The 10,139-nt window shown below is 38.3% G+C and overlaps 1 pseudogene; it reads right to left on the bottom strand.

The window, feature by feature from the left end:
- Positions 1 to 81: 81 nt before the first annotated feature.
- On the bottom strand, positions 82 to 3,389 carry LOC129303009 (aspartic proteinase 36-like; annotated as a pseudogene).
- Between the last annotated feature and the right edge of the window lie 6,750 nt (positions 3,390 to 10,139).

Genomic DNA, 10,139 nt, shown 5'->3' on the forward strand with positions numbered 1-10,139 from the left:
GGAGAGGGTCCTGCAGGGTAGCTATTCATGCTGGAGACATACTTTCCAATTACTAGGGTCACCAAGAAAGAGTGTAGTTCTTCAGAAAGCTATAAAGGAGAGAAAGTCCAACTCCAAGATTGCGAAAAGCAGAGGAGGAGCAAAACATGGGTGAAACCACAGCTCAAACTGTTTGGCATGAGTGCACTGATTATCCCAATCACTGGGGGATTTCGCTAACAACAAAACAACAGACACTAAGAGTGGAGAAGAAACCAAGAGCACCTAAAGAAAGATTACCATCCCAATAAACTACTCCAACTAGCAGCGTTGGTAGTGACACCACTAGAAAGAGGTCGTCTAAGGCTTAAATGAATAGGAGAAGAGAGTTAGAATAGTGTTTCAAGTGTGAGGAGAGAAATTTGGTTGGCCCAAATAAAAAAAGTGTAAGAACAAGCAAATTCACATGATGGTGGCTAAAGGGGAGGAGCTTACAGAAACAGAGGAGGAGGAATCAACAGGAACCAATTACAGAAGGGATTAAAGGGATGGCTGTAGTGAAGCTGCCTATGACTTCAGTAGTAGGGCTAAAGGGACACAGGCTATGAAAATGGTTGGAATGGAAAAGCATAGGCGGAAATGGTGATAGTCTTATTGAGGGATACCATATTACCATCATCAATTAATGACATCCTATTGATCAAACTTCATGGCAATGGGGAAAAAAAACAAAAGACAACATACTACACATACTGTCCAGAAACCAAAGGTTGTTGTATTGACTTTTGGCTCCACCACTTCCCCTAGGGCAAAGATTCCACCTCCATGAATATTGTCAAGGCAGTGTGAAAATATTTTTTTCACCTTCCTAGATGCAGCAAGTTGTGAAAGCACAGACGAATTTGCTTGACAAAACCAAAGTATCCATCAAGAGCTTCATTAGTTGACCCCAATGCCCCAGATTTGTTTAGCACCGCACCTATCAGGAAAACAAAACCTCAGAAGTCAGAATACGTCTAGAAAAGCATCCAGATATAATATTGACCTTTACGGAGCTAAGTGTGTTGTGACATTAAAAAATAAACAGATTAAAGCTCCCAGTTATAAAAGGAACAGCTACGAGGAAAACATAGTATATGAGGGTTGGGTCAACTAAAGTGGAAGACAAAGGAGGAAAAATTGTATAGGAAGATCGTGTGGCATGTTAAATGGGAGGTTGGAAGTGTTTTTGAGCAGAACATGAGCAGATTTCAGTAAGAGAAGTCTCTAAAGCATGTGAGGGAGTTTGAAATTGGCGTCAACAGAATTAGTAAGGATGTAAAAAACTATGCACACAAAACATTATTTTACACAGCCTGACTTTGGTTCATGTCATTGCCTCCAGTTATTAAGAAATGAGTGATCCAAAAGGAGTTTTGCTATACAGCAATAAACAATTAAAAAAAAAAGGACTCAAAGACAAGCAAGAAAAGTGAAGTAAAAATAAACGCAGAATTCAAAATACCCCCCAAGAAATCTAGACAAAGCAGTCAAGTAATTACAACAGGAAGTTATCCACAAAATATAAAGCAATTAATTCAAATAACCATTCAGAAATAACATCAATTCCCCTATGAGAAGCAGAATGAGAACTAATAATAGAATGTGAATGACATTGCACAAGACATAATTGAAGACTAAAAACAGCTGTCAGATGTCAACATAGTACGACTCTAATGGATAATACTTCTCTGGTTCTCACCCAAAAATCACTGTGCTATTTGCTGGAGAACTATGAAGATTACCATTGACCTGGTTAAATGTAAGATAATCCTTCACAAAGTACCCAGTTGTGGAGCTTCCATCTCCATAAGTTACACTATATGGACAGACCACATCAGGCTTGCAACCAGCAATTGGACCATCATATGTGTCAGAGCAAAAATCTTCCGCACATGAAACCAAATCTGAAGTCTGGAGACCTTAGGGTCGTATAGTGTCAACTCTATCTGTAATACAGCCATACCACTTCGAAAGGGTTCAACATAATTTGAAAACGTATGTGATTTTAAGAATGTCAATCTGAGGTCTGAAGAAGCATGCATTAAATGTCATACAACACCATAGTGCTTTCGTTCAACCAAAAATTGGAAAGAGTGGAATGTAGATACATACTCCAAGATCACTTGTCCTCGGACATGTCACGCAGTCAACACAATTAACCCATAGGATGTCACTTCCGGTATCAACTTGCACGTAGTAGTCCTTTGGAGGAGACCCGAGCCCAAGTTTCGTATAGTACAGCCTATAATCAAATGAGCATCCACATCATGATGACAATAGTTTTCCGCAAAAAATGAAATCACCAAATTAGTACACAATATTGTTTTCACGGATCCATCCGTCCCCCAACAAGGATAGTTGGAATTAGTGTATGAGGCCAACCCATCTCAACAAAATCTTTTCTAAGATCAGAAACAGACGTATGAATTAAGACCCCTATATGCGAGATGAAGGATGAGTCTACACGTACTTAATCGAAGTAAAAAGAGAAAAATATAGGATCTTTGCAGCCAATTAACCAAGCAGATAGGGAAAATAAAAAAGAACCAGCTCCAGATATGACCTTTGCGCATAGAGCGAGAGAGAGAGAGAGAGAATCGATTAAGAAGCAAACCCTGTTTCGGAAGGTTGCCCATTGCCGCCAAGGTTCAGATCCACCGCAGAGAGATATCTACCTCGACGACGAACATCATGAGCTTTCATTGCACTCAAACTATTTTCCTGGCCTTTGAACTTGTGGTGGACCGGAAACACCAAATTGCCGTATGCAAACCAACAAAATTCAAAAACGAATATACCAACTACCAGTGGTCCTCTAAGATCCATTTTCATGAGAGCAAGAAATCTCGGCACAAGTAGCTTCAATAAAAAACAATTGGAAAAAAATAAAATAAAAGAATAAAAACAGATCGAATAAATTCAATGGAATTCAAATTCGATTGAAAAGTTTATTGAAATATTTTTCATATTTCTAACAAAAATCCATTGCCTGCCCGGTTGAGGTAAGGGTGGTGAAGTGTGGAATAGCAACGAGCAAGCAAGCTAGAATGAGAGCAAACAGCGAACCGAAAATCTGGAGGCAAGTCGGCAATCGATACTTTTCTTTTTCTTTTTCTTTTTTTTTTGGGGGGGGTGTTTGGAGAGAATTTCGCGATTCCAACGGCAAACGCGTCTAATGTGAAAAATCGTAAACAACGTGCAGGGTCTTTTTTAATTCCTTTCTCTTCTGTGGTTTGCTGCTTTCCTTGCCAGAGTTTCTTCTCTTTCTCTCTCCTTCTGTCCCAAAAATTCTCTCCGGGAATTATTCATGCATGAGGCAGTTGACTTTCACCTGTGACGAATTGACTTCCGTCCTTATTCATCCCAACCCCAAATCCTATCTCGTACGAACTCGGAAATCACAAAGGGTACTGATAAAGTCAAACCCCCCCTCCCCAAAAAAAACTCATTCTTACACTTTTGATTCTTATCTCATTTTCTATGGCACATGGTATCTTTCATTGTTTAAAAAAACAAAATATCTACACCATATGGAGTTGTGTAACAGATAAAAAAAATATCAACAATTTAAAAAAAATGATAGTAAAATTCTTTTTATGCTATATGGAGTTTGTGTAACAGATGCAAAATATATACACACACATGTATATATCAACAATTTTTTTAAAAAAAATAATAGTAAATTTCTTTAAATTATGTAAATAATATTTTAATATTTTAAAATAGCATAATTCTTTTAAAGTCTTTAAGGACTTCTTGTCATTAAAGAGTTAATATAAATTATTAAATTACCTTTAATTAAAAAAAAATTTCAAACATCAACACAAATTCATTGGCATGCTTTGTCTCTTAACGTTTTTTCAGCTACTATACACGAGTAATGACAAAGATATATAAGCTACCATTCTCTTCTTCTATTAACTCACATTGGGGTAAAGGAAATCTCTTCTATTGTATGTGGATAAATTCTTCTCTCATTTGAAAATTTCATTTCTCATTTATGAAAGTTGAGTTAATGAGGTTAATATGCTGTAAATGATTAAGATCTTCATTTTCTCTTATGCGTAACATTAAATAATATGGATATGGGTTCTGACTTTGAATGGATAAATGATATATTATTTTCAATTATGTTGTAAATATATAAATCAAAGTTGTTGTAAATAATTAATATAAAGTTGCGAATATAAGAAAAATAGTTATAGCATTACACATGCATGCTTGCGATGACTTTAATGAAGCAATGAAAAACATGAGAAATTTCAATCCAAAATTAGCCTAATGGCTTGAAAATTATGAGGACATTGATAGGACAATATACCTATAAATTTTACATAGTCATTTAATACATAGATGGTCACCAAGAGAAGGAATGGTGTTGCATAATTGATTTATGAGTATAGAGAAAAGGTAGCTCGTAAGATGCATGCATCCAAAATGGTTCTCTTTACTTGGAAAAATGGTGTTAGTCCCAATATTGAGGTAAAATTAAGAAACCATATGGCTAAAGCTGAATAAATGTTTACAAAGCATTATGGAGGAAATGGGGTTTGTATACATATTGCATATGGGGACTTATATGTTGATCTTAGCTTACGTGAATGCAGCTGTGCAATATGGCAATTGTCAAGGATTCTGTGTCCACAAGCTTGCACTGCCATCAAGCTAATGTAGGGTAATGTATGCAATTCTATCGAAGACTATTACAAAATCACTACACAAGAGAAGATACACTGGTTTATCATTATTCTTGTTGTGTTATAATAGACATGTCATATTTAAATGACTACAACATTTTAAATATCAGAGACCAAATCTTCCTCCTACCACTAAGGACCAATCGTCTTCCGAGGAAGCCACAAACTTCTAGAAGGGAGTCACAATTTCAAAATAAAAAGACTTATCACTATTTACTATGTCATCAACTGGGTCATACACGCAAGACATGTAGGAATTCAAATCCAAGCTATGATATGATGTGGACATGGCATCCTTCTTGTGTATATTTTGTGAATTCAGCTAGCTTCTGTCTTCTACAATTTGCAATGATGACTAATATTTTTTTGGATTGTGAATATGACAAAACTGAAGCATCTTAAGTATAAAAGAAGATTCAACCCTTTATATATTTTTGTCAAAAGGGTTGTAAGATATTTTGATGCAAATTATAAATCATGTATGTTAGGTAGTCTAGCAAGGCTATAAACTAATAACAAAATCTTCAATAGTTGTCACTTCTTAATGTTTTCTTATCATTCGAATTAATGAAAATTGTTATTTTCTTGAAGATGAAGAAGAAGATAAAGGTGATAAAGGTAGAGGAAAAGAATAAATTGATAATTTATCATCTTTGATTCTGTCCAAGAAGAGGAGGAAAAGGACAAAAACTTGTTTTAAATTATATTCTATCCAAAATAGTGAGTAATAATTAGTGAGTCAAGATATGATGTCATTGGTCTCTCTCAGATGAGGTGGAAATGGCCTCTTCAATAGAAGCATAATAAAGAATCCCAATATTACTTTCTCTATCTTTTTGTAATCTTTCTCTAGTTCTCTTATCATTCCAATATTAAATAATATTTTTTTAAATTATGGTTAGTTGTTTCAACCAACAGGAGATGCTAAAAAACATATGTGCAATAATATACATATATTGTCGGGAACACTAAAAGGTCGAAGCTGCTAAAGGTATAGTGGATTGTAGATGAGAAAGCTGATTGTCAGACTATAGTGAGACTTCGAAGGTGAGAAGGCGATGGAACACGATTGAGTGAGATTGAGGTGAGATGTAACAGTACGGAGCCACCCCTTGGGCCTCGACTCGGTACTGGACTCTGGCCCATCACTGGACCAAAGCCGACTTTCCCACAGGTGGTACTGTGGTTATTCCTCACCACTGCCTCTCCAGGGTCTTTTGGAACCTCCCCAGACTCGAACCTCCAACCTCTACCACCTTAATGAAGTTGAGGCGAAGTCTGGTACCATTGAACCAAGTTGGTTCAATGGTACCAGACTTCGCCTCAACTTCATTAAGGTGGTAGAGGTTGGAGGTTCGAGTCTGGGGAGGTTCCAAAAGACCCTGGAGAGGCAGTGGTGAGGAATAACCACAGTACCACCTGTTACATAAAAGTCGGCTTTGGTCCAGTGATGGGCCAGAGTCCAGTACCGAGTCGAGGCCCAAGGGGTGGCTCCGTACTGTTACATAAAAGGCGCCTTTTATGTAACAGCCCTCCTGGGTCACCACTGCCTCTCCAGGGTCTTTTCCCAGGCGCTGGACAACACACATGTCACCACATGATTGCCGGCTTTCCCACTGGTGGTACAGTGGTTATTCCTCACCCCACCCTCACGGGGGTCTTTTGGAACCTCCCCAGACTCGAACCTCCAACCTCTACCACCTTAACGAAGTTGAGGCGAAGTCTTCTTCTTCACGTATTTAACCTTGAGGAGTATCACTTCGTATTTTCTGTCTTTATTTACCAGGCATGCACGCTTCTCTCTCTCTTATCTATTACGTTAAGAAATTATAGTAAAATTTAAAACACTTCAAGACTATCTATCCATCAAGTCACTGCACATTCAGTTTTGATAATATATAATAAGATTTATACTGCAAGTTAACCAAACTAATGGATTGGCTATGCAAAAATAAAATAAAATAAAATAGTAGTGCCTTTTAGTGCACTGCATATATACAAGCAATATTGAATCTTGGGGACACATGCTCTCATAACTTTCATTTTGCGCCAGAAGCAAACTATTTGATAACTATTCACTAAAAGGATTCAAACTATTGAAGGAGTGGCAAAGAAAGAATATAATCAAACTGATCAAATTATTAATATGGCGTTATCTCTAGTGTACACCTATCTTTTAGAGGTAGCAAAGCCATATTTTTCCTTCCCTTTTTAATCCTTTATTGTCTCTGATCCTATTGTATTTTCTTTTATTTTGAAAGTGACCTTTTTTACATATATATCTCTATTATTCTTTCGTTTTGTAAACTGAGGCAGGGCTGTTTGAAGCGCGTAGCAAATTATGCAAGCGGGCCCCTTTGGCATGCTATTAGGGGCCTGCTTTCCTCGATAATAGGAAGTCTCACCCCTTAATCCCCTCCCTCTTAATCTTTCATATTCCCGGCTTAAAATTTAATTTAATTTATATTTAACTTTAAGTAAACTAACCTAATCGTTATAGTCAAGAAAATTATAACTTATTATATGGCTATGAGCGTACAATTAATTTCATCGTCCAATCTTTGATGTTGTTCGTGTATCCTCTAGCCGCATCTTCCCTCTAATTTTTTTCTCCTCTCCCATCTCATGTTAATATTCTTGAATTTTATTTCTCATATGTCAAAAATTCCCATTTACTTTTTGTTGGATACTATAAATATTCATTAGTATTTAAAAGAATTATTATAAATTAATAATATTAATTATTTATTTAAATCTATTTATAATTTTGTAACATATAATTTAAACATCATTATTATCTAAAACCCTTTTTTAATTGTGATTAAGGTATTTTTATTGCTTAGATCTCTACCTATAAGAGGACATGCTTGTCATAGTTGTGCATTTACTTTTATGCTTTAGACTTACTCTCCTCTTCTATCACACTACTTTTATCACTTATTTAACCTAAAAAGCTTCGTATCTCTGTAACAGATTTTGGCTGTTCCCACTTCATCACTGCATCAATCTTACTAGGATCCACCGCAACTCCATCTCTGGACACAACATGGCCCAAAAACTTTACTTCTTGGAGCCAAAATTCACACTTGCTTAATTTGGCATAAAGCTTATGTTCCCTCAAAACTTGCAAGACGATTCTTAAATGTTCACCATGAGCCTCCTCATCCTTTGAATAAATAAGAATGTCATCAATAAACACTACTACAAACTTATCTAAATAGGGTCGAAAGATCCTATTCATGTAATCCATGATACCGCAGGAGCATTCGTAAGTCCAAACGGCATCACCATGAATTCATAATGCCCATATCTCGTCCGAAATGCTGTCTTAGGTATCCTCTGCTCTCACTCTCAATTGGTGGTACCCTGACCTTAAGTCAATCTTTGAGAAAACTGCGGATCCCACAAGCTGATCCAGCAAATCATCGATTCTCGGAAGTGGATATTTGTTCTTGATGGTTACTTTGTTCAATTGTCTATAATCAATGCACAATCGGAGGCTTCCGTCCTTCTTCTTTACAAAAAGGACTGGAGATCCCCAAGGTGAAATACTCGGTCTGATGAAACCCTTCTCAAGTAGCTCTTCGATTTGCTTTTTCAGTTCCGCTAACTCTGAAGGGGACATCCGATAAGGAGCCTTAGAAATTGGCCCTGTACCGGGTACCAATTCAATTGAGAACTCTACCTCGCGCTTTGGGGGTAAACCGGAGACTTCGTCTGGAAATACATCCGCAAATTCTTTGACAATTGGGATATTCTTCACGCCTTCATCAATCTTAGCTTGGATAGAGAAGAAAACCATGTAGGCCTGGCAACCCTTCTTCATACATCTATCAACTTGCGCCGCCGACAAGAAAACATGATCTTGAGTCTCGACTGGGGTCACCGACAAAGAAGATAAAGACACACTCCTCTCTCTACAATCTAGGATAGCACCATTTGCAGCCATCCAATTCATTCCCACAATTACATCCATACCTCTCAGTGGTAGGATAATTAAGTCCATAGTTGTTTTCCTATTTTTAAACTCGACTACTAGGTTAAGGCATGCCTTAGCGGTCCTCACAGATTCTCCCGCAGGAGTAGACACATTCATATCAAACGGTAAAATACACACAGGCAAATCAAGGTTCTTTACACAAGTTTCAGAAATAAAAGAGTGTGTAGCACCCGAATCAAATAGTGCAACAATATCATGATGAAGGATTTTGATGTTACCTCTAATGGCATCTGGGGAGTTCATGGTGTCCTGAGTAAGAGCAAACACACGACCAGAGACAGTAGGATGTTGGGAAGGGTTCTTCATATTTGAGCCCTGGTTGTCCCCACAAACTTTGCAATGTGACCGGGTTTCCCACAAATGTAACAGATCCAGCACTGTCCGAAATGACGACGCCCGCATTTAGTGCACTGTTGAGAGCTCGCTGTACTCGGGGCAGGGGTAGATACTGTTGGGCTCCTCTGTGACCCGTAATAACTACTATGATAGCTCCTCTGTCCTTGGCCCCTTTGAAATGGACCCTTCTGCCTTCCTTGGTTCCATGAGCTACTCGAACCCTGATGGTTTTTCTTCATAATGCCTCCGGTGGGTCGAGGGTAGGTTGGGGGTCTACTATATGAATAACCCCTCTTCTCTCTCTCAACCTCCTTCTTACTGCGAGCTACTACTTGTAGTTTTATGCACATTTCATCATAATCTCGGATATCTAGATGAGCCAATTGTTCCCTCAATTCTGGTCTAGCCTTCTCCAATAAGCGCTTAGCCTTCCATTCGGAATCATCCCTATACTGCAGGTACGTGGAGTATCTAGATAACTCCTGAAACTTAGCAATGAATGTGTCCTCATCGAGGTTCCCTTGCTTAAAGGCATGGAATTCCGCTTCCTTCTCAGACCTTAACTCTGATGGAAAGTAATGCCTGAATAATTTTCCTTGAATTCCTCCCAGGTGAGTGTAGAATCATCCCTGGGCCCTGCTGTCTCCCACCAATCTCTTGCTCCTTTCACTAGGAGCACTAATGCTACTTGTACTTTTTGATTGCTGGTGCATGTGACTACTCGAAAGATGGATTCGAGTCTCTTCACCCATTCCTCTACCACGGATGGTTTAAGGTTACCATCAAACGTAGGAGGGTTAAACTTCCTAACAGTTTCCCACACATCAGTAATGGTCGGTGGGGCTCTCTGTTCCTCCTGCCTAATTTCTTTCTTCTAGACTCATGATCTCTCAGAGTGGCAGGATGTGAGGAACTGCCTTCCCCCACATGACTCTCAACATGAGCCCTATCTCCATTTCAGTTACCTTTTGCCTCTTTAGCTCCGTCAACTCTTGTTCGTATCCTTGAACCTTGTCTGTTAATGTTTTACAAGCATTCAATTCCGCCAAGTCAGGCTCCTCATTGGCAGTGGCGGTGGCAGGTGC

Source organism: Prosopis cineraria, unplaced genomic scaffold, assembly GCF_029017545.1.
Source record: "Prosopis cineraria cultivar Desert tree isolate PC_DT_omini unplaced genomic scaffold, ASM2901754v1 PC1, whole genome shotgun sequence".
NCBI lineage: Eukaryota > Viridiplantae > Streptophyta > Magnoliopsida > Fabales > Fabaceae > Prosopis > Prosopis cineraria.